Below are 26,094 nucleotides of genomic sequence, written 5' to 3' on the forward strand. Positions count from 1 at the left end.
TGCATTACCTAAAACCCATTGTTGAGCATTTTGGCAATACTACTCCAGTGTGTTTTCTGGGCTTGATATCACTGCATCTGGTTAGTGTCTAAGCCAAGCAATCTTCATACCCTTGAGACCAGTTGTTATTACCGCAATAGAAAAGCAGAGTATGATTTCCTATGTCAGGAAAAAAATCCTAATACCTTTTGTTACCATATGTGTTTAATCGTGAGTAGAACAAAGTGCGTATGTGGAATCATGGCTGTACTTTGAAGACTCAGAGGTAATGTAAAAAAAATTTCAAGAACATCTGTGTTCCTTGTGTAAGCTCCAGTTTGCTATTGAATCCATTTCTCTTCACCAATACTCTTCCATGAAATAGATTGACAGCACAATTTACTACTCAGCTAAAATACTTGGGAGTTAAGAATGTAGAGTTTCACCAATGTCAATGGGACCGAAAGGTAATTCACATGGGATCAGATCCCAAATTTTTGAAAGACAGTTTATGACATAGCCTAGCAAACTTGCCACAGTGGCACAGCAGTTGAGTTACAGTGCTTTCAGTTTGTACCGTAGGTCTGTGAGATAAATATCTCACTCATCCATAACAAGGGCTGGCAGGGAACAATATCATTAACTGACAACAACAGCGAGCCCAGCAATACCTATTGGGGAAAGAGAGGAGCAACCACAAACCCAACTGAGAATCAGAATTTCATGTGAGAGGATTGTGTCCTCAGTTCATTCTGTCTGCTGCACTTACCCATCCTCATCTGGGAATGTCAGAAATCTGAAATTACATGCCCCAAATCTCTCCCTCCCCCTATATTTTCCCAGTTCTTAGAATGCCCTTGAGACAATCGACAAATAAATGGCTTAAAAGAAGTAGGTTAGGAAGGGGAAAGGAAAGGAAGCAAATTCAGGTACTGTAGAGAAGAGGAGACATATGGTCCAAACTGATGGAAGGAGTCTGGCTGACTCACTTTTCCTTCTGATGCAGTCAGGTGGAATGGCTGTGGGTGGTGAACAGTCAAATGACATCTTGTTTATTAGATGAATTTATATCGCCACCCCATAATATAATTTCTCTGGGCATCTCACAAAACAAAAAGAATTAAAACATAATATAAAGCAATAAAATGATTAAGAACCAAAAACACAGGTGATATATTAATCATGCAAAATATGACAATATTAATGAGAGTACATGAGGCTACAATCCAAGCCCCCTTTGCACCAAAGTGGCCCTGTGCCAAGCCCCACCAGCCTCCACTGGCCTCCGCTTGCAGGAAGCTTCAAAACAGGGAAGTACTGGGGTAGGGAGAGATTAAGCTGGCTTTGGGAGCCATCGGTATCTTAGCTGCCTCCACTGCTGTCACTTGATGGCATCAGGTCTGAGCTAGGTGCAATCGCTGCACCAGCTCCATGCTGGTACAGCAGTTTGCTTCCACTCACTTCCCACCCTGGCCAGGGTGAGCAATGGGTTGGCAGGTGCAGCAGTGGTTCAACCTTGTCCTGCCACCATTTGGCTGTCTTTGGATTGTCTCATTAATATACCGTATTTTTCGCTCCATAAGGTGCACCTATTTTTTTTTGAGGGGGGGGGAATTCAAGAAAAAAAATGTGGCTCTTGGGGGCTTTTGCGGGAGGTGGGGGAAGTGAGAGAGCCTCGCTCTGTCCCTTCCCCCACCTCCCACAAAAGCCAGGGATAGCCGCACGAAGCCTCCCCAGGGCAGCAGGATGAAGGCTCCCCGCTGCCCTGCGGAGGCTTCACAGGCTACCCCAGAGCTGCTTGACCCAAAGAGCAGGTCGGGGAGCAGCGGAAAGGCTGGCGGTGGGGGAAGCGCAGCCCCAGGGACCACACATTCACTCCATAAGACACACAGACATTTCCCCTTAGAGGAAAAAAGTGTGTTTTATGGAGCAAAAAATACGGTATTACTTATAAGACTAATCATGATTGTTATGGTAATCTGCATGGTATAGTAGTCCAGATGTCACAGGCTGGCAAAAAGACAGATGATGATGATGATGATGATGATGATGATGATGATGATACTTTATTTATACCCCACACATCTGGCTGCATTTACCCAGCCACTCTGGGCGGCTTCCAGCAAAATATTATAGAATAATTCATCAAATATTAAAAACTTCCCCAAACAGGGCAGCCTTCAGATCACTTCCAAATGTGTAATTTGACCCTGAAAGTAGCAAGTGTACCCTGCAAATTAGTCACTGGGGGAGTGGGGGGGGGGATACAAGTAAAAGCTTGGAGATTGCATAGCCTCTTCTTTCTTCTGCTTCTGCTTGTCAGCCCTGAGAATGCTTGGCGATTTAATTTAATACTAACTTGTAGCAGAAAACAAGCTGAGATCTTGCAAAGAAGTGCCAAGTACCTAATGTTTCCTTAAGCTGAAGGATTAGGCTTTCCCCGATTGTCTAAAGATAACATGACACCTTTCAGAACACCACAGTGATTAAAATAACTTTATACACTTCACTGGGCATTTCCCCTGCTTCTTAACAATGGGAGCAATCTCAAAATCACTATACTGTAAAAAATAAAAACAAAAAACTTTGGAACCCCAAAAGTGTTATGTACACACATAAGAATGGTCAGAGCTCTACTACTATTGTTTACATCACCATAGTTCAGTTTACTTCACAGATATGCAAGAGTTCATGAAGAGAGCCAGTGAGAGGTGTGGCCTAGAGATAGGAAATATGGCTCCAATTCAAGGGTCATGGATAGAAAGTCCTAAGCTTTATCTGTACTCCATTCTGTACTGTCTGGAGGAACAGGAGAACTCACAGAACAATGCCTGGAGGGGGAAGTTACAGATAGGTAGCTGTGTTGGTCTGCCATAGTCAAAACAAAACAAAAAATTTTTTCCTTCCAGTAGCACCTTAAAGACCAACTAAGTTAGTTCTTGGTATGAGCTTTCGTGTGCATGCACACTTCTTCAGATACCTGAAGAAGGTATCTGAAGAAGTGTGCATGCACACGAAAGCTCATACCAAGAACTAACTTAGTTGGTCTTTAAGGTGCTACTGGAAGGAATTTTTTTTTTTTGTTTTGGAGGGGGAAGGAGAGGGATGATCATTCCATCTGGCAAGCAGAACTGGAACCATTGTATTATCACAAAGCTGAATTCCACCCATATATGCCAATTACTCAGCACTGAGTGAAATTGATTTTAAAGAAATAAAATGACTAGCTGAATAAGAGGGGAAGTCCAGCCACATTGAACTCAAAATGGTCAAATGAAACTGAGAGCTATTTCTGGGAGGGATGATAAATTGTGTGGCGAGTCCCCTCCCCCCAAGTGAAATGAAGACACAGGACACGTTATTTAAGGTTAATGGGCATAAAAAGGCCACTACTTTATTGATTACAGGAATTGGAAGGTATTGGCCTTAGGTATTGGCTCCTATCGACTACCCGGCATGGGAACTGGGAAGGGTTATCCACCAGCCGTGGGAGTCCTGTTGAAGTACGCCAACTAGGATCCCACGGGTGTCACCGCTCGGGGGCGTGCCGGAGGTCCTCACCTCCCTAGGTTTCGGACAGGGCAATGCCCCCCGGAGTTCTCTACCGGACTACCCTTTTCATTGGGGGGAAGGTGATGGTGCTTCCTTCCCCCCTTCATTTGCATAACAATTAACCCCTGCCAATGCCTAACCGCCAATACCGAAGAAGTTGTGGCGTTTGCTACGAGGTAGGCGAAAAAACCAAAAGGCTGGAATTGCGCCAAGTTGGAAAAATTCCTACCAGGCCCCTTGCGGCGACCAACCGAAGTCGATAGCAAGGTCAAAGCTAGCTAAGCCTAAAGGGTGGGTGGGATGGGAAAACCGGGCAGCTGGAACGGGGAAAAAGAGGGCGGTCCCCGGGCGCGCCGGCCTTAAATGGGCTAGGCCACGCCTCCCCTGCCCGCCGATTGGTGGGCCGGGTCGCGGACACGCCCGGGGATTCCCTCTTCTCACGGGGGCTAAAAGCAGCCCCCATGTGTGTGGGAGGGGGTGGCCCGCAACCCTCCCTCCTCTCAAGTTCGGAAGTGGCTTTCTTGGAAGAATGGCTTAGTAGGGCTTACACAATAACCTAACGCAATAGGTGTCAGCTATGGTGAAGACAGAGATAGCTCCAGTCACAGGTTCTTAAATAACACCAGGCAGCATTTGTCCTTGGCTATTTAAAGTTTCTCAACAATGAATATATATATAGCCTTCCATGAACAGTATTCTTGTCATCAGCTGCTTGCTTGTCTTACCTCCCAGTCTGTTTTTTGATCCCCTTTAAATATACTGCTGGTAACTCCTGTCTGGGTTTGTCGGCTAATGTTTTTATAATCAAGCATCCTGAATAGATTGAATTCCAGACATCCTGTAAGTGTGGGGGAATCCAAAAGCACTTCACCAAAATAGAGCTACTGTGAAGCCTCCAGTTTGATTTGTCGTTCACGTATAATAAAGAGATGGAGTTGCCAGGAGAACATATTTCTTCTTTCTTTTTATTTTGTTTGATAAAGAATTAAATAAGGCCAATGGAGTAATTCATCCCAGATGGAAGATTTTCCAAATTTAAGTTAATTACTGAGTGTGGCAGTCCTAAATATGGGCACTTAAACACAGGCATGATGATATTTTGTTATCTCATTCAACTTCATGTTAATTTCCTGTCCTAAATTACCTTGTACTGAATGAAGGCCCATCCAGGTTGTTAGTCTTTTCTGCATCATGACACAATAATAGTGTGTTGGTGGCTGATATTTACTGCGCACTCATAATTCCACTTTATTAGTTGTTGTGCAATGCTTCCCCAGTGCTCTTGCATTATTGAGATCTGGAAGGTTACTCTTGCACCATAGCATGACGAAAGTGGGACAAAAAAAATAATAAACCAGGACTTTTGTAGTATAAAATGTTGGAGGATTTCAGCCTGGGTATCAAACATGAATGGACTAGAAGCCAATTAGTATGTCTGTCACCTTTGGCAGGATCATATAGAAGGACCCCAAGACATCATGATCATGAATAATCTTGAATGCACAATGAAAAAGAGAGTTTGAACATGGGGCCTTTTGCAAGGCATAATGTTCTACCTCCTGAGCTAGGGTTCTTCCAAAACTTGTGTGCTAGCTCAGACCAACTTAGGTTAGGCTATAAACAAGTTATTTTCAGAAAAGGCAAGAAACTTTCTGCGATTGTAAAACATAAAATATGCAAGTTAACCATCTGGCTAGGTATCCCACTTCTCCTGCCTCAAATACTGGCAGATCATTCAGCATCTCTGCAACTTTTCACATTTACAAGGTATAATATTCACTGAGTCTCACATGCAAGAAACGGAGACACGATGAGTCTGGCCAAATTGTCAGTCCCTTGCATTGTAAGGGAAGAAGCACTGAATGTTAATTGTCAGCTGCTTCATTCCTGAAACCAGACGCTGTAAATCTATCATCTAATTGACTGCTCTGATTAAAAGTTTTCTAGACAAAGCCAGTAGGTATTCATTTGAGTCGGTTAGTCTCCTCTTTTAATCTTAACATCTGAGAAAGTAGCACATTAAAAAACAATGCTTATTAGAATGCCTAAACTTCTTAGAAGTCAGGTTGACCAGTGTGAAAGTTCTTCTTCTTACAACATTAACCTTAGCATTGTAAGCATGTTTCTGACATTATACTAAAAATATGCATTCATATCGTATGGACTGTTTTATAATTCTGAAGCAGCACAGAACTTTAGAGAGGTGTATCATTTAGGAAGGGCAAGGGTTAAATGGCTGTGGTGGAAATGGTAGGTGAGCTGCCGCTTGCGGGCAGTGCGAGAGGTTAGGTGGTGGGGAGGTCAGTGCAGTACAAACAAACTGGCAAAGCCAATCCTGAGTCCCACTTCAGGGAAAGGAGCACTCCTCTTTTCCATATTTCAGACATGGAATTGGTTTTGGAAGCCACAGTCGTTTATAGTTGTTTTGAGATATTTTATTTATTATTTTAACAGTTTATATACCAATTTTCCAAACATACTGGACTAATATTCAATAAATAACATGATACCCCATGAGGACCTTCTTATATGCATATAATGTACTGGCATTATATCATTGCCTACATGCTCTTCTAATGCAAAGTGGTTTGGTCTGATGGGGGGAAACTGAGCCACTATCTATCCAAAGGAGTAATAACCAACCTGTCCAGTAAAAGCGTGGAGCCAGTTTGATTTTTTTTGGGGGGGGGGGGATGGCAGGAGGGGAGGAAGACAATGTATGCTAAGAAACCTAAAAGGAGTTTCGGTGTGGCAGGAGGAATGGATTGAGCCTGCACCTTCTGCAATTAAAGCTATGGCTCTTTCATAGATCCCCCTATAAAGATATGCATGAGATCCCAATATGGAAACAGCTAGGGCACCTCGCTGGTTTGAAGTGAGCATCTCTTAAAAGTGAGCTCTTAATTGTGAAGAAGCATGAAGTAGGGTTGCCATATTTCAAAAAGTGAAAATCTGGACACAAAACCTTTTTTGGGCAGAGTTGCTTGTTGAGTTTCTTTTGAAAAATCTCAAAAGAACTATTTTTAAGGAAATTGCATATGTCTGGAGAAAATGACATATGAGCCCATTCTTAAGAAGCATGAACAAAATGACATATGAATCCATTCTTAAGAAGCATGAACAAAATGACATATGAGTCCATTCTTAGGAAGCATGAACAAAATGACATATGATTCCATTCTGCTTCTTGCTGTCCTACTATGTTTTGTATCACCCTCAACTTCTCTGAGTTTGGATTTCGGATGTTCTAAATAATTTCAATAAAATTAATAATAATAATAATAAAATAATAAGATTTACGGGGGCTGGCAGAAGCTGCCCTGAGTATTGCTGGTGCCACTTTGGGCTTAATACGCTGCTTCCATACCCTGCTAATACCCACCCTCAACTCTATAAGAAATTCAAAGAGCATTACAAAAAGACAAAGAAACTCTTCTTGAATGATCCTGATCCTCTGAGGCAATTCCATCCCATCCTTGGGTAAGTAGAAGCCTGAGTCATGAAACATGGCATTTATGCACCTCAGTTTATATTAAGAATGCTGATGCTATCAGGGTTCCGACTTATCTCCTGCCTTTATTTGTTTTGGAGTGTCTTATGCAATTATTTCCAGCTGAAACCACACAAGAAGGAGAACTACGGTATATCTGCACCTTGTTTTCGCAAGCAAACTTAACAGGACCATTTCATTCTCCCCATACTCACCGAAAGTTTCTAATTCACAAAACTAAAAACGATAGAAATTTGAGAAGTGACATGGCGATGTTTTCCTAGATTACCACTGTATGAACAGATTTTTATTATAATATAGAGCTCCCAAACGAACTAAAGTATACATAAAATGAGCAAAATGGAGGCAGGTCATCTAAAATAACATAACAACATAACATAACATAACATAGGGTTCAGATGAAGAGAATGATGTTGGGATCAAATTAATAAAAGTCAGATTTCTTTTATTTTCTCATGAACAGCTATTTCACTGAATATTCCCCTTTGCACTATAGACTCAGTGCATTTATTAAAGATAATCCCCTTGAACTGCAAACACAGGCACTGTGGCACCAAATGGGTAAAAGAGGGGCAGAAATATATCCTGTACATTTTATTAAATTACAAAACCAGGTGAAGAATGAGTAGTTTAATAATAATAATAATAATAATAATAATAATAATAATAATAATAATAATAATATATTTTTGCTATCACCGGCGGGGGACTGAATTCACTTCCAAATACATCACAAGCAAATGGAGTTTTTATCCCTTTAACCTTTCCAAGTAAACATCTGTCTACCCTCCGTTATATAAAACCACCACATAATTTGGCATGGTATCCTCATAAGCTTCTTAACAAAGATCCAGGTCTGGGATAATAGGGCAATTATTTCTGCTAGGTCAGAAGTGTTTTTGAAGCTTGCTGTGTGTCTGCCTGCACTTGGGTAGATCTAACTACTGTTATCATGCTCTCACTTTCATTAATTAGAACAAAACCCCTTGCAATTATTTTAAACCGGTGAGGTGCCCATCATTTTGATGGGCTGTATATGTAAACCTCTGTGTGTTAAGTGAGTGAGAGGTAGGATGGGAACAGAGGGTCTTTGTACAGAAACATTGCACCCCATCATTGCTAGGGGAGGTCAGGCCACATGTTTCAGGGATGGTAAGCAGATTTGCCACCATTATTGCGTTGTCGCTAAGCAAGGCCCTTCCTTCTTCCATATTAGCGATTAATAGTCATTCACTTATACTGGAGAAAGGAAGGGATAGATAACCGGATATGTGATAAATCTGTCCTTACCATACCTGTCAACTGCCCTGGAAAAACTGAGACATCCTGTTTTTCAAGCTACAGCATGGTAGCCATTTGGGGTGCCTTGCTTTCTCATGGCTTTGGGCCAAGATTTCACCCCGAAAAAAGCATTTTTAGGGGGCCTGCAAACTTGTGCAACTCCCAAAATGTGCGTTTTGGGGCACTGTGCACTGATCCCAAACAAAGCAGTATGTCAGCTACAAAACCTTTGCAGGGACAAACAGTGTTAAAAATAGGAATTTGCATACCAATTTGCAAAAAAGAGGATTTTTGCATATTCCCTGATACCATCATAACTCTAAATCTTCATTAATGCACAATAAAAAGGACATGGGCAGGGGGATCACTACTCCAGAACCATGGGCTCTGATATTGTAGTAGAAGACCACAAAGCAAAGGTAAAGGGGCAATCTGTCTTAATGGCTATTTACAGCTTCTTCTAAGTGAAACATTTCAATATGCTGACATGGTTGCAAATCTGAGAAGTGACAGGGTGTTAGTCAGATAGAGTATAATTTTAGTAAATGGTAATAATAACAGGCATCAAACTAGTGTCTGGGTGGGGAAAGGATAATTATGTGATATATACCATACAGTGTGCTTCCCTAATTGCTACTTTGGGGTCAAAGAGGCCAGCAAAGGTTCTTGTCATTTGCAGAGCTAAACAACTCTGAACTATAATCATACTTAGCACTCTAGACTTGACGCTCTCAATATCAAAGTGTCTCGCGAGCTGCGGCTTCCGACATAAAGTGAGCTTAATGAGAGGAAGTACGAGATATTTATTTACATAACCGTTCACCCAAATGCCATAACAAAAGTCAGACCTTGGAAAAGAAGCTCCGGCGGTTCTTGGACTGTTGTCATGCCATTTCCTCCTGTCTTTATGATTCTTCATCAAAGGAAACAGTGAGGGTGTTCCTGCGGTTATAATCACTGGCCCTCCGCTGAGAGATGGTTGGAGGGTAACGTCAGCGGACTTTGAAAGCGGTCACGAGGAATGCGAAAAATCAGCAGCTATTTGTGTTTGTCACGCTGGGGATTATTTGAAGAAGAATTCTCACCTCTGCTTTTCCTGGGACTTCATGCTCAGAGAAGGTGCAGTCCATTGTTTTCAAATCAAGAATAGACATGGTCACACATGCATTATATTGGCTGGGGGCGGGGGGCTTGATTATTTCTTTTGGCATTACAATTTCATATGGGAATGTCTCATGATACATAAATGTCAGTAGCATCAGTGGGCCCCTCCAGATGTCCTTTTTATTGTAATCCATGATGATTAGTACTCGTAATCAATCCCATTTTCCATACTATTTGTAGCTGTAAGTTTTTGGGGTGGACATACTGCTTCCTTTCCAATCAATGCATATCCTGTATCTTCCTGCTGAAATCCTGTTTTCATACCACAAATGTTCCACAGAATGGGGTGTGTGTGTGTGTGTGTGTGTTGTCCCACTTTTCCTGCACTATAGCACAAGACTGCCACTCTAGAGGACAATAATATGACGACACTGGGGACGCATTGCTTAACAATTAATAAAGACAAATGATGGATGAATAGTTGAATAGAAATCTATTTTCATGAGTCCCATGAAGATGCTGTGGAGTGGATGGTCAGATCCAGAAGAAGAATGGGAGGTGCTTGGGTAGTTGGAACTAGGACAACCCTGGGGAAGGTCCTTATGGGATGGGATAGGTCTAATCAGGACTCCAAGAGGTGTCTAAGCTTGGGGAGCGGGCTGGTCATTTAGGGACTGGATCCAGGGAGGGACCAAGTAGGCTGGCAGATGAATGTTCTGCCCTCTAGTACCAGACATTTCCTGTTGTGGAACCTCCCGCAGAACCCCCTTCTGTCAGGGAGAAGCCTCCTCCTTCTGGAGAAACAACTGAGAGTAAATCAGATGCTAGGCCTGTGCTGACACTGCCTCTGTCTCCAAGGCCATGAAGAAGCCAGTACTGGAGTGAACAAACCTTGCTTATCCAACCCACTCAAAGGAGTGCCTGCTTGTTTGCCCAGTGTTAAGAGCTATGCCTGCCATGCTCTTCAAAAAGAAGGTGCAAGAGGAGGGTGTTGCTTGTTGGATTATTAGCCTCTGCTTGTGCTTAAATATGTGTCCATACCTCTTATGTACCTGGTGAACCTTGCCTATGCCTTGTCTATGTATCAATCCAATTTATGCATTAAAGCCTTTGGCAGAAACAGAGCTGGGAGTTTGAGTTCTTTGTCCAGCAGTCCCAAGGTAATGCACTATTATTGCATCAAAGACATGTTGCAAAACACACACACACATTCTGAATAGACTTTTTGAAATCAATGGACAAAACTAACAAGTCCATTGGTTTCAAAAAGTCTACCCTGTGACGTAGCTGGATACAACCCTTATTTTGAATGCTTTCATTGGAAAGTGACAGATCTTTTTACTACAAGCGATGCACCAAGCATTCTCTTATGCAAGGCTCAGCTCTTCCATCTCCTTGCCAAAGATTCTGATCTTTAATAAATTCATTTGTCAGCAGAAATAAACTATAATGTGGGTTTCCATTCCTTCCAGTGAAATTTGTAGTCATTAGCTTCATATTCACTTCTGGCACTAAACACACACACCCCACATTAAATTTACTATCTCCATGAGGAATGGTGTAAAATACACATTGCCCCTTCAGCTTCAAAGCAGTGCATGCTTTTTTTATTGGAGAAAACCTCTCTCATTAAATGCAAACAGGCAGTGGCCATGCACTTAAATCTAGGCAATGATAGCCATTGGAGGTGCACTCTGGTCAAATCCACACCACATATTTAAAGTAGTACCATACCACTTTAAACAGTCATGACTCCCCTCACAGAATCCTGAGAAGCGTCATTTGTTAAGGGTGCTGGGAATAGAAGAGCCATACCCCTCCCCACAAAGCTATGATTTCCAGAGTTCACTGAGAAGAAGGATTGTTAAATTGTAACTCTAAGTGGAATGGGGCTTGAAGTGGTGTAACAGCATCTTAAATTCATGGGACAGGTGTAGCCTTAGACTTTGAAGAATGGCTTCTGCTTGGCTGAGAGGCAGAAGAACTGTCTGCACTGCCACAATATTATATCAGATAACGGAGGCACATATTACATTTAACAAGATTGATTCTAGCGCTCACAGCCAAAAAATTATGTATGATATTTTTTAGTTCCAAATCTGATGTGTGGGTGGGGGAGAGAAGGTGGACAAAACTTCATGGTAAAGTGGGAGCTGGAGTTGCGAAATTGGAGCTTCATCCCTGTCAGGACAATGCTAGGTCATCATTTATCATTTAGTCCTGGGGCTAAGGGGGAAAGTACATGCTAACTATTAGCTGGTGGCACCAGGAGGAGCTTCAAGAACCGCCAGCAGTGAGTTCTTCTCCACCCAAAGGAATTTTGTCATCTCCTGAAAAATCAGCTAAAACGGCATCTTCATTTTTGCCACAAGGATGGGGTGGCGAATTTGGGATTGAGCACTTTTGCATAGCCCTGATTTCTTTACAAAACTCTCTCTCTCTTTCGTACTAAAATCACAGTGCGTGCATTTGTGCTTACACATACATATATGAATTTAATCAGCTTGCATTGACTTCTATATGACCTGCTCCTTAAATGAATTTAGGACTGCAGCCTTCATTTTGATGTCCTTGTGCTCCTACAGAGTCGCTGAAGCACAGCTCAGGATTTTGTACTTTATTAAGTCAATGTTATGACCATGTAACAAGAAGAGCATAACAGGGGGCAGACCAGAGATAAGAATGCAGCTAATCCAAAGGCTGTTCCACAAAAGCTCATATGACTTGAAAGAACCATAAGCCTACTCATTGTGATGTCTAAAGCATGTTGCAGTGTTGCATATTGCACCTGTCCTAATAGCATTCACTGTAAGACTTAGCTCTGGATTGTTGCTTATCTCCACCCTCCTGTGGGATTTCAGAGAAGGCAGAGGAAACACCGCGTTCTTGCTCTTGTCTCAACGGTTCACTCTATGGAAAAGAATACTTTGGTGGCTAATTAGGGCAGCATCCAGTCTGTTTCATGCAGCAACACAAAACAGACGAAACATTGGAAAATCTCGCCTAAAAATATGGAGGTTCAAAGCAAAAATGTATCATGAGTCCTTGCCTACAATTACAATGATTAAATTAACAAGAACACATGGAAGGAAAAACAGAATGTGATCCAAAAAGATGGATTAAATAACCATGTGTCCTTCACAGCAATTTGTTTTGGGGATTTTTCTGCAATTCTCATCCAGTTTTCTCCCCAGATTTTGGTTTTTTATCATTACTATTATAAATATATACAAGCCATATAAAACTTATGAACACTAATAATAAGTGATCCATCTAATAGTCTATGAATATACTAAGATTACTAATTCTACTACACAGTTCACATAATGAAATATTTTGCATAGCATTTTTATACATTCATGTCTATGTTAAATTTCAGGCCACGCCCATTGGCCCTTGCCCATGGGTGTGGCATGGGTGGGTGTGCCATGCATGCTTTTCCAGCACATCCATCACCTAGCAACAGAAGAGGGGAGAAAAATCTATCCATGTTGTTAGGCAGTCCATGAGGATGGGTAAGGGAGGACATGTGTATGTTGAGAACATTGTGGTGAACCCTCTTAATTATGACTCATTTCACTCTGTTTTTTATCAACGACGAGGATGAAAAGAGAAAAACTGTTTGCAAATGTGTCAGTGACATTTGGTGAGATGCTTTTACAGCATCCCATTGCCCTCGCTGCACTTTCCCACGAATGTGGACTCGCATAGACATGCTGCTGTCCATAAGAGGGGAAAGTATTATTCATGGCAGAAACACATCTGGGGTGAAAAGGCAATGATGGCTGGTAGTTATTTCCAAGCTTCATCCTATAACATAAACCTGGCTCAGATTGTAAGCCAGAAAACATGATCTGTCAGAGGAACGAGGTTGATTTTGGACTCTCCCATTTCCTCCACATATTGTTCTTTCAAACAGAATGAAACAATTAACAAATCTGTGGATCATCTGACTGACCTACTTGCCTAGGCAGCTTAAAACGTGAGTTGGCAGTTCCTGGAATACAGCAGCAACAGCCACAGGCCTCTGTTCCATTGGCTGCATCACAGAGCTCCTTTTCATCAAGAAGTTTCTGCCACTGTCTTTAATGAGTTGCTGATTTGCATGTTGCACTGCTCATATGAATAGACCACATGTGTGTGCCGAAAAAGATAAAAAGAAAAGCACAACGTATTACAAATTGGAGCTAAGATATTGCTTACCACTGCGGGTGAACCTGGACGGCAGATTCAATATAACAGCTGCATGGAGTTTGTGTGAAAGCACTTAAAAGTCTGGGATTTCAACATGGTTCATGTCACTTTGAAAGGCTTTTAGCCCATGTAATGGTCCACAAGCAGACAGTGTCTGCACTCCAGCATGATGTGAGTTGACAGAGATTGTTGTCCCAACATTGCGTGCCTATGTGTCGGACCACAACTAATAACTTTTTTATATATATATAAAAAATCAGCCACATTGGGGCCTTCACACAGCTAAGTATTTTTTGGGAAGCAACTACCACTGATATTATTTTTTTTTAATCTTTATTCTTAGATCTTATTATGATATATGTGCCAATTGCTCAATTTTGTTGTGTACTTCTTAATCTATTGTTTATGGCCACTTTTGTAATTATGTAAATCTTCTCCTGTTGTAAGCCATCCTGAGCATGGTTTTAACTATCAAAATAATGGTGATGATATAGCCCCTGCCACTTGTAGGTCCTTTTGCATTTTCTTCATTGGGATAAATCTGGCCAATGACATAAGTTGATAGTTGAAACAGTTCACAGCAGACTTGCGCTTCAATGATTCTACACAAGAGGAGGCTACCGATTACAACCCCTCCTTCCACATCAAAGCAGGATCTAGCATATTCCAGCGCCACAAGGGCTTGCTGCTTGGACAAGATGTCTGTGAACTATAAGAGCTGGATGTCCAGCTGATGATTATCTATTTATTTTCAGAGCTCCAGTTGGGTATACTCAATGTAACTGTGCATGGAGGGAAAGAATCCTTTAATTAAAACACCTTATTTGCATCACTAGTCAAATCTTTCTCCTGAGATGTTTCTTTTTCCTGGTATAAAATGTAAAGAGCATCAATATGTCCATCTGTCATAGAAGCTTCAGCTGAGATCCTTGCATTGCAGGGGGTTAGGCTAGTTGACCCTTGGGGTCCCTTCCAACTTTACAACTGTCTAAACCAAATAGGTCTTTAACACAGATGGTTTTCCCTTGAAAGGATTCTTGTAAATTTAAAGAGTCTTCTTCTTCTTCTTCTTCTTCTTCTTCTTCTTCTTCTTCTTCTTCTTCTTCTTCTTCTTCTTCTTCTTCTTCTTCTTCTGTTTATACCCCACCCATCTGGCTGGGTTTCTCCACTCTAGGCGGCTAGACATTAAAAACTTCCCTGAACCAGGGCTGCCTTCAGATGTTTTCTAAAAGTTGTGTAATTCTTTATCTCCCTGATATCTGATGGGAAGGTGTTCCAAAGGGAGAACGCCACTGCTGAGAAGGCCTTCTGCTGGATCCCTGTAACTTTACTTCTCAAAGTGAGGCAATTGCCAGAAGACCCTCAGAAGTGGACCTCAATGCCTGGGCTGAATGATGGAGGTGGAGATGCTCCTTCAGGTATACTGGGCTGAGGCCATTTAGGGCTTTAAAGGTCAGTACCAACACTTTGAATTGTGCTTGGAAACATGCTGGGAGCCAGTGAAGATCCTTTAGGACTGCTGTTATATGGTCTTGGTGGCCACTCCCAGTGGCTAGTCTAGCTTCTGCATCTTGGATTAGTTGTAGTTTCCGAGTCACCTTCAAAAGTAGCCCCACGTAGAGTGCATTACAGTAATCCAAGTAGGAGATAACCAGAGCATATACCACTCTGGTGAGACAGTCTGCGGGCAGGTAGGGTCTCAGCCTGTGTACCAAATGAAGCTGGTAGACAGCTGCCCTGGACACAGAATTGACCTGAGCCTCCATGGACGGCTGTAAGTCCAAAATGACTCCCAGGCTGCGCACCTGCTCCTTCAGGGGCACAGTTTCCCCATTCAGGACCAGGGAGTCCCCCACACCCACCCGCCCTCTGTCCCCCAAGAAAAGTACTGAGTCTTGTCAGGGTTCAACCTGATTAATAAAACAATAAACCAATAAATTAATAAAACAAACAACTGTTGTTCATGTTTTGTCTTTGAGATGTCTCAGAACTCCACTGCACAGTTCCAACATAAAAACAATTCTATGTCAGAACAAGCACACAAGCCACAATTGTCAGTTCACTTGTACTGAAGTGGGTCCTCATACCATGGCTAACTTTGTGAAGTTTGATTCCAAGTTGTCAATTCCAGCACATGGAGTGGGGGATAATCTCCTTTTGGGTAGATTCCATGAAACCCATGCAAAGCATGCTTGAGTGTATGATATTTAAAATGTGTAAAGATGTCAAACTATCACACAGAGAGTGTAAGTGTGCACTGAGTGGATTGATGAGAACCCAAATGACAGCTTTAAAAGTCATTCCCCAACTATTTCTGTAGCCTTTGAAAGAGGGTGGTTTTCTTTTGAAATCTTCACTTGTGTACTCACATTCAGTTGAGAGAGAGAAATTTCCCACACAGTTATATCCTTCTCTTTCAAGCTCAGACTCTTTATTCTATAGAAATCAATGCAAATTAAAACCAGCTGATTACATGTATAGGGACATGTAAATGTGGCACAGAGAAATATATAAAGGAACGATATTCAAAACAAAAAAGAGGTTCATTTCATCTCATTGGAAATCTACTCACACAGAATGATCTGCCTATCTCTGGGGATGCAGGCTATGAATAAAGCTATTTTCCGACCCACTGCATGCCTCAATATAGCTGCCACATTTCCAGGGTCAATGTGCATGGAACTGGCAGCACATTTTAAAGCTGTGGAGGCAAGCAAACTTCTGCCAACATACACTCCTTGTAACTGTGGGCAGACTAGGCCAGGGATTGCCTCCTCCAAGTGGCTGTGCCCCCAGGAATGCTTGGGATCTACAGAGGGATCTTTAATCAAGCTGAATCTATGGTCAGCTCAAGATCCATAATCAGTCATTACCATAACAATCATATCACATACCCGACAACATTTCTCCATTGTAAATAGGAACATCCCAAGGGAAAGCAGGACAAATAAGAAACTGGGACTGTTCCTGGAAAATAGGGACACTTGGAGGGGCTGATATCACATATTTTAAGATAATGTTTATAGAGACACCATGAATGGGAGTCCTCTGCACTTGTGTTCGGGACATAAGAAAGCTAGTTCTATGACACACTAGACTGAATAGCTTGTTAAGGAACTGACAGGCTGCTGATCACGGTAGCTCTGAGGGGTTTCAAAACAATTCTCAGCACTTTTAACAAACTACAGTTCCCAGGATTCTTTGGGGAAAGCCTTGACTGTTAACGTGGTACAAGAGTGCTGTAAATGTATGGTGTAGATGAGTTTTATGGTATCTGGTAAATAACTGTAGTTTCTCCCTGGAGAAGGAGAAAGCTAAGCTTGTTTGTCAAACAATGGTGGGGGTCAGGGAGAGAACAGAGGCCAGTAGGTGCCCTCTGGGCCGTAATGTAGAATTTTGTTTTTGACTTGCTAGCTCTTATTACTGCCTAGTTTATTTAAAATCAACAACAAGAAGCATCTAGTTTTCACTGAGGAAGCGCAATAAATCAGATTTCCGTCTTTAATATAGTGAAATTGGTTAGCCTGCTTTCATGGGCGTGTATATGATTATGAGTTTATGCTCTGTTGGTTTTATGTGACTGGTTTTATTGTGTATTGAATGTTTATTTTTTATATTGTCCACCACTGGGATTATTTTTAATGAAGACAAACAAACAGAATCTGGCTGACTTCAGCCTTACAGTTTGGCAATACCACATGACGTATGCCTGGCTTCACTAAAAAAGAAGGGAACCTTGGAAGGTACTCTGAATACCTTGGGGTTTCTCAGTTTCTCCTCTCTGCTTGCTGCCTGCCCTCAGAAACCCTTTCATGGTCAATATGCAAAGCACAATTGCCCTTTTGCCATCAGTGTTCCAATGGTGGAGAGGAAAACAAACAAACCCACCAAACTCTGAACCCTGGAACAAGACTACTCCTTTTCCCTCCTGCTGTCATCTCACAAACACCTTCTGACCTGGTTGGGGCATGATGGCCAGAGTTCAGGGTTTGGTGGTCCTGCTGCCATAGACTTTCCCTTACTGTTAACTTCTAGAAACACTGAGAAGGAAGTGAACCCCCCAAATGATATCATTACTGACTGACACAGATAAGACCCTCTGTAGGATGCCTTGGCTCCAACTCTCGAAGCTCCTCCCATTATTTCTCAGGATCTGACCATCCACTCTAGGATACCTCCCCAGGGCACGTGGCAGCAACTTATGCAGAATAAGATAGCAAAAGGTGAAAGCTTTATATGATCTGAAGAGAAACCACACCAGAACTTCTGAAATAATTTTTTAATTTGTTTATGTATGCTTTTTGAATTATGGTGCTGGAGGAGACTCTTGAGAGTCCCATGGACTGCAATAAGATCAAACCTATCCATTCTTAAGGAAATCAGTCCTGAGTGCTCACTGGAAGGACAGATCCTGAAGCTGAGGCAATACTTTGGCCACCTCATGAGAAGAGAAGAGAAGAGAAGAGAAGAGAAGAGAAGAGAAGAGAAGAGAAGAGAAGAGAACACTCCCGGGAAGACCCTGATGCTGGGAAAGATTGAGGGCACAAGAGAAGGGGACGACAGAGGCGAGATGGTTGGACAGTGTTCTTGAAGCTACCAACATGAATTTGACCAAACTGTGGGATGGAGTGGAAGACAGGAGTGCCTGGTGTGCTCTGGTCCATGGGGTCACAAAGAGTTGGACATGACTAAATGACTAAACAACAACAACAAAAATGTATGCTAAGGTGGCAGCAATAATAGTTTACGTGCAAAAATAGAAAGAAGAATTCCCATTGACGAGGAGGAGTTTGGATTTGATATCCTGCTTTATCACTACCCGAAGGAGTCTCAAAGCGGCTAACATTATCCTTTTTCTTCCTCCCCCACAATAAACATGCTGTGAGGTGAGTGGGACTGAGAGACTTCAAAGAAGTGTGACTAGCCCAAGGTCACCCAGCAGTTGCATGTGGAGGAGCGGAGATGCGAACCCGGTTCACCAGATTGAGTGTCTACTGCTCTTAACCACTACACCACACTGGCTTATGAAGATTGGCTTATGAAGATGACAGAATATTATTATAATAATAAAAAATTGTGTGTGTGTGTGTGTGTATCTTGCCCATCTGGCTGGGTTTCCCCAGCCACTCTGGGAGGCTTACAGCATATATAAAAACACAAGAAACATCAAACATCAAAAAGCAGAATATCCTATACAAGCAACGAACAAGCCAATAAACCAATAGAAACCAGTAACAACAACAACAATAAACAGTTTACAGTTATACCCAAATTATAATAACTGCCAACCCCAACTAAACATTTAACCAATGCCAACCCAACAAAAACAAAACAGATGAGATGGCTAGACTGTGAAAATTAAGGAACAGAATGAAGAAAAATTTCCTGAAGAATGGAAATATTTCATGGAATATTTGCAAAAAACAAAAAACACCTATGGCTATGCTATTAAAAGATTATGGTTATGTTAAAATGTATGCAGGATTTGAAGTATAGCAGCAGGTGAGACTTGCATTTAATCACTGATAATTAACACATATACTGGTAATTGGTAAAATATAAGTAGCATAGGAGTTTTATAAGGTAAGAAAAGAACATCATGGAAGGATGGATGGGAAGTCAATGGATCTGAGAGCTTTATTCTGAGGGTTGTTTAAAAGAATTTGCAAAATTTGAAAAGTTAAGAAAAAGGTTATATTTAAAAAGTAAACTACGACAGCAAAACAAATAATGTAGAATTGGCAGAAACCAAACTGCGGCAGAAGAGGAAAAGTGATTATAGTCATAATAATAATAATCATAATAACAATCATCATCATAATAATTTATTTATACCCCACCCATCTCGCTGGGCTTTCCCAGCCACTCTGGGCGGCTTCCAACAAAATATTAAAATACTGTAATACAAGTGATTAATACAAGTCAGAACAGAAACAGCATTCTTACATCCCTATGTGTCAGGCCTTTAATACAGTATCTGCCACTGGGTGAAGTGCTTAAAATCTATGGCATTATCAGTGAAATGCTCTTGCTTTTTTATATAGAGCCCTGTTGTAAAAACAGTGCGGGGGGGGGGGGGAATCATTACCAGCTGACTTTGTAGATGCTGTCAAGCTAGCTCAATGTATGACTAATAACTTACTCAAGAAAAATGCCTGTAAACTAGACATAAAGGATTATTTGCTAAAGTTGCTTTACTAAGTTACTATGAATACATCAGAGACTCACGTGGTCTTTTTTTAGATGTGTCCCCAATGGAATATGTTATGAATTATTTGCTGATTTGCAATCACAAGCACATATGTAGGATAAGTCGTTTGGATGGCACACCAAAGGAGAAAAATGTATAAGCTATTAACTTAAGTGTCATCTATTCAAAGTCAAAAATGAAAAACAGGCTTAGATGGCATTAGTCTTAAATAAGAACCTTATTAAATGCAAGAAGCTCCAAGCAAATTTCATAGAAGGGTAGATAACATGGCCAACCACCATTGCTTATAAATCCAATAATTTTTTCTAAATCTCAAGGTATTTCACATAACCTCCCCCCCACCCCGCAAGTATGAATGCTCAGATTGTGTACATGATAAGAAACATTTAGGCATCTGTTATGTGTTCTTCGACTGAGATGATGATAAATGGATAATTTGCATATGAATGTGGGGAATGAAAACAATTCGTGGCCATAATGTGCACCATGCCTTCAGTGCTCTAATCAGGCCAGAGAAGAATGCTTGGGTTTTCTTCGTTTACCAGACATGATTTAGAAACAGTCATTTGAATTTAAGCAAACTGTAGATTCTTGGAACTGGTATAAGATTAAGCCAAATTTTGTTAACCATAAATGCAGATTCCATATTTTGGAAATGCAATCCTTTGCCTGTAGGTATCTCCCATCTCTTCAGAGTGATTCTCAGTTTTCCCCCAAGCAACATTCCTGCTTGGGTTTTCTTTCTTTGAGAGAATCAAAGGACAGTAGATGACTGTGTCCCCTCCCACAGTTTCCACTAACTGATATTCAGAAACATACTGCCTCCAACAGCAAATGCAGAACATAACCACCATGGTGAGTAGCCACTGACAGCTTTATCCTCAGGAATTTCTCTAATCTTCTTTTAAAGCCGTCCATGTTGGTGGTCAACACTATAACTTTTGGAAACGAATTCCATAGTTTAACATGTTGGGGAGGAACTTCTGTACAGTGGAACCTTTTCTATGGGCCCAGGCTTCTCCCATGATGTGTGATTTACATCCCAAGGGGGAGCAGCTTATGAACATAGAACAGGCTCACCTCAATAGAGGCTCCTCCATAATGCATGGACAGCAGGGAGGCAGTGTTGATGGAGATGAAATGGTGGGGTCAGGGCCAGATAATGTGGCCCTAGTCTCCTGCTCGCACCATTGATAATTGAGTAGGGAATGATTGAACAAGGGGAGAGAGAGAGAGAAATAAGAGAGGAGAATTTCTAGCTGGAATAAGCTGAAATTGAGAATCTGCTTCTGTTGAATTCTGGCAAACTGGGATGGAGCCAAGGGGCATGGAGGATGAGAAACAAGTTGCTCCCTGGAAAATTGATGTAGGCTGTGCTGTCTGCATATATATGAATGCCTGTTGACCTCCACATATGCTGGGTTTGTAAATAAAGTAAATATCGCAAAGATGTTGTAAGTCTTTACTGCTCTAATCCCAAGGAAGCTAAAAGCTGTCATGCTGCTTCTGGAACTTCTCACCATTTGGGGAAGTGGAGAGTGCATGATAGTATATCAGCAATATTTTGGGGTAAGCAGCATGAAGACTGTGATCTTTGTGGTTCTGTTTTCAGATTTATGTGTTTATATGATGCAGCCATCTTGCTGAAGCTGATCAGGTCTGGAACTGCTCAGTTGCTGGACAGGAGACCGAGTGGGAACTGCATATATTTTAAGGTTACCAGATTTTTTTCAAATAATCCAGGGACAGTTTTTTTTTTAAAAAAAGAGAAAAAACTTATTTAAAAAAAGTTATTTAAAATAAATAATTAAGAAGTAATATCTTCTCTTCTGTGGTCTCCTCTGTCGCATGGCCTTCCTCTGGGCCCTGGCCTGCTCTCTTGGAGTGCTAGCTGCCATGGAGTAGGCTTGAGTCGGGCCTGGGCTTGGCCACATATCCTTGCCCTCCTGGTGCTCTCCTACCTCTCCTCTTCAGCGGCAGCGTGGCAAGGTCAGGGCTCCCCTCTTTTTTCTCCTTCCTCTTTCTCTCTCCCTTCTCCTTCTCCTCTCCTCCTTCTCCCTGCGTCAGCTCCAGAGTTTTCCTGGCCCTGGAGTACCGCTGGGCAGTTGGCCGGGCACTCTTGCTCCTGGCTTGATTTGTGTTGGGGGGGGGGGTCAGCAGTTCCCTCAGTTGATGGACCGGGTGTCCCCGGTTCCTCCTCGGCAGTGGCAGCGGCAGTCTCAGCAGCCCATAGCCAGCCTGGTAGTGCAGTTGGCTCTGGCTGGCTTCAGGAGCTGCTCGCTGCTGTGGTGCCTGCCAATTTGCCTCGCTGGAAGTCCCCATATGATGTGTCTTCTGCCGTTGATCAATCACACAACATTCATTCACTACTAATAAATCTATAACACTTAAAATATAAATCTGGGGACATTAAATGAAATCCGGGGACATTCCGGGGACAGATTTGTAAATCCGGGGACTGTCCCCAGGAAACAGGGATGTCTGATAACCAATATCTTGCTTTGAGTTCTGCAATGGAAGAAAGATGAGACATGGAGAGATAGTGCTGGAGTGGATTTGGATTAGGCAGAGCTGTCCCTCTGCTCAGCACTGCCTGCTGTGCCACTGAGTGTGCCAGGCTCCACTGGGAGAGAGGCTCCCTTGCCATGGGAGCTCCCCTGGCCCAAAGCACAGGCAAGCAGAAGCTACCATCAGTGTTTTCTCTGCTGGGGTGGTTGGCTGAAACCACCAAATGGGGTGTTTTGGCAGCAGAGCTGAGCCAGCCAAGGATCTTCTCGTTCCCAAGCCAATTCAGCTACTGGCAGGTTGTGGTAAAGACTTGATCCAGGCTTGTTTGCTGCACCAGTGTGAAGCTGGAACAAGAAACATGAGTAATTTTCTTGCCTTCTCCCCACTTCCGATGTGGTGCTCACATAAGCCCCACTGCTGCCCAAGGATTGTGCCCTGGAATTTTAAAATCATTTGAGATTTTAAAATAACATTAAACTTTAAATGATAAGATAAAATAAAAGATTTGCTCCCAAAAAGTGTGCAAGCAATACCTCAGCACTTTTTCATGGTTAAAAAAGAGAGAGTATGGTATAAAAGAACACTTCAACTGAGCTGCAGAATGAAAATTTACCCGGATCGCTGTCTTGCCCTGCCTATTCAGAAGTAGAGACCTGTAACAGCTGGCCAAAAAGATGGACAAGCTTTATTTGCAAGGATTTTGGGAATACATATACATATACATATACATATACATATATATATATATATATATATATATATATATATATATATATATATATATATTCAGTTTCTCATCCTTCACCTACTAGGCCATACTTAGCTGTCAGTAGATCGTAGCTCTTTCTTTTTTAAGAAGAGACATATCTGGTTTAGCATGAACACATTGCAGAGAAGCTAAATATTCCAGGGAAGAAGTTGACAAAGATTAACCTTTAGTATTCTCTGAAGCTTCCTTTTCAAAAACTGATTCATATATGATTTCTCCTCTCCATGATGTTCCAGGCTGTTTGATTTAGTAACTGCATTGCCACTTGTTGGTTGAAAAAGAAAAGAAATGAGTGGGATGGGCTCTGACGTCTTCAAGGACTACATATGGTGGTGCTTTCACCATAAATGAAGTCATCCCAATGGGGAAAAGTGTTCCTGCTCAACCTGCTCTCTCAAACACACTCTAAGATGCTTATGTCAATGCAACATGTGCAGAGAAATAGTTCCTCAAGAATAGTTTTTAAGGGTCTAAAGCAACCTTCCTCTACCTGGTGCCCTCCAAATATTTTGTACTACAACTCCAGGAACATAGGAAGCTGTCATATGCTGAATCAGACCTTTGGTCTACCTAGCTCAATATTGTCCACATTGACTGCCAGCAGCTCTCCAGAGTTTCAGGCAGGAAATCTTTTCCAGTTCTGGATCCATCTTCACATAAAGCAGATGCTGTACCACTGAGCTACAGTACTTCCCTTAGTCCCACCATCCCTGACCATTGGTCATGCTGGCTGGGGCTGATGTGTATTATAGTCCAAACATCTGGAGGACACCAGGTTCAGGACGGCTGATTTAAATATTATTGAGGGAATCATAATCCTAGAAAGCTCTATAGACTTTTTCACTATCACGGCTCTATGAAGAAAGGAGCGATTGGGATAGTGTACAATCTCAGGATGGAAAAATCCTGGCTAATGTACCACACACACATCTGGAAGTTGCTGCCTTTGACAGATATGGATGTTGTTCCAGCATCAATATGTGTTCAAGGATTTGCTTGACTTGCATTACTCATAATTATTAAAAACACTACTAATTTAACAGTTAAAACAAAACACCTGAGGATTCATATTCTGACAACTATGAATAACCTTCTCAAGTGGGTTGTTTTACAGGGTCTTTTTTGGGGGAGGGGTTCCTCTCTCTATTGTCTTCACATAGATTTGCCTTCCACCGCCAGCTGCAATCCCCTGCTTTCCTCCAATAAAAGCCTAATGTCTCCAACATTTTGAAGGACATGCACCATTAGTCAAAGTTGCACTTGTTCTACAGATGTTGAGAGAACGAGGGGACTTGAGAGTCAGGTATGTTTGCAACTTGTTGAAACCCAGACAGTGAAAGAAAATGATGGAGATTTGCCTTACAGAATGCAAATGTGAACATTATTGTTATTAATAGTGGTATTTTAGTAGGATAGAAATCTTACTATATCTCCATATATTTTAAAAAGGAATGGCCTCACAGGTTCCGTTCCAGTTGTGATGCAATGAATACATTAGGAAGAGGATCAAATTCTAGAAGGGAGAGATGAGAGAACCTCCCTTGGTTTGATTATGAGCATTCAGGAAAGAGCTTTCCATTTCTGTTTGGTTCTGCTGGCTCATCTATGCTCCTCATCATACTGGCCTCCAGAAATTTTAATGCCCAGGCCTAGTTATAGTGGAAAGCCACTTGAGAATTCAATCTCCCACTCCCACAGTAAAGTACATGTGAGTGAGGGATGACTTCGGTTTTCGTCTATGTGGGGGATATGATAACATGTTTGCAAGTAATCATAGAGAAAATTGACCCAAATGGAGACGTTTCTCATGAAACAAAATGCTCATTGTTGATTATCTGTTTGTATAAATTAATAGAAATCTGTGTGAATTTCAGTGAAAGGGCTAATGTTACAGAACTTCTGTGTAGGTGTCTTCAAAGCTTTGTAGTTCATGTAAGCCCTTTTTCTCAGTCAGGGTACAAGTTGTGGAGGTAGCAGGTTGTGAAGGTAGCAGATTGTAGAGCAGGGGTGGTGAACCAAATGCAGCTCACCAAGCATCTCTATCTGGCCCTCAAGGCTCCCCCCACATCACACCCACTTCCCAGCAATGCTCTGCCTCCCAAGGCCATGCTCTCAGCAGTCCTGCTTCACATCCTCAAGTGTTTTTGCTTGACTGGGACATGCCCCTGAATTCTGACCATGCCCTTTGCTTGCCTAGATGGAGAACAAGAGAGGTGTGGGTAGAAACTAGCCTACTGCACAAAGGTAAAATTTACCTCACATCTGCCTCTGGCCCCTCCTACTACTTGGATTTGGGGAAACAGGACAGAACCATTGCCAGGTCAGGAGGAAAGCCACCTCCACATTACTTTAGCAGTGGATGTTGCCTAAACAAGTAACTGGGGAAGGATTGGGTTGAGCTGCAGTGCTAGTTCTATACTGAACATTTCTCCTGCATTTTTTCGATCCGCCTCCATCACTTGGTGAGAAAAGAGTTTGCATCAAAGGAGAGTGCTTAGTCAATCCTTTTGAGAGACACACCCTACAGTTTCACATGGGAGACTTTCTGAGCCCTGTCTGGAAATGAACCTGGGACCTTTGTCATGTGCTCTAACTAGTGACGTGCGAAAATCTGCCCTCAAATTTCTCAAAAGCTTCCTCCCCCTGTGAAAGAAGCTTCCATTTAAAAAAAAATGCTCAAAGCATTGTAAAATTTCTTTAGAATTCCAGTGGGTGCAGAGTTTACCATCACAAGGTAGCCAAGGGCGGCATAAGCATATTTCTTTCCAGTAAACACATTTGCAGCACTCTGCAGCCTCCTTGGCTTTCTGATCTGAAAACATCCCATAGACAGACTTAAGTCATGAAGTCTTCCCCTGGTTTTAATGGGAGTGCATGCACCTGGGGAGGCTGCAGAGTGTACACCATGGGAAAGATGATTTATAGAAAGAAAAAACTCCACTAGAACTCTGCTAAATCACATCAAAAGTAAGATCAGTGCATGAA

General features: G+C 42.0%; 1 long non-coding RNA gene across 2 annotated transcripts in view; it reads right to left on the reverse strand.

Moving 5' to 3' along the window:
• The window catches only part of LOC310761283, a 46,886-nt gene that overhangs the window by 6,430 nt on the left and 14,362 nt on the right, over positions 1-26,094 (reverse strand). Inside the window, exon 4 of one of the 2 annotated variants that reach the window (XR_014547320.1) lies at positions 15,990-16,057. The exons of the other annotated variant lie outside the window; for it this stretch is intronic. This is a non-coding gene — a long non-coding RNA (uncharacterized lncRNA). Of the gene's footprint in view, positions 1-15,989; positions 16,058-26,094 lie in introns of those variants that run through there. 2 annotated transcript variants of the gene reach the window in all.

The sequence above is a fragment of the Podarcis filfolensis genome (assembly GCF_964270895.1).
Source record: "Podarcis filfolensis genome assembly, chromosome: 4".
Lineage (NCBI taxonomy): Eukaryota > Metazoa > Chordata > Lepidosauria > Squamata > Lacertidae > Podarcis > Podarcis filfolensis.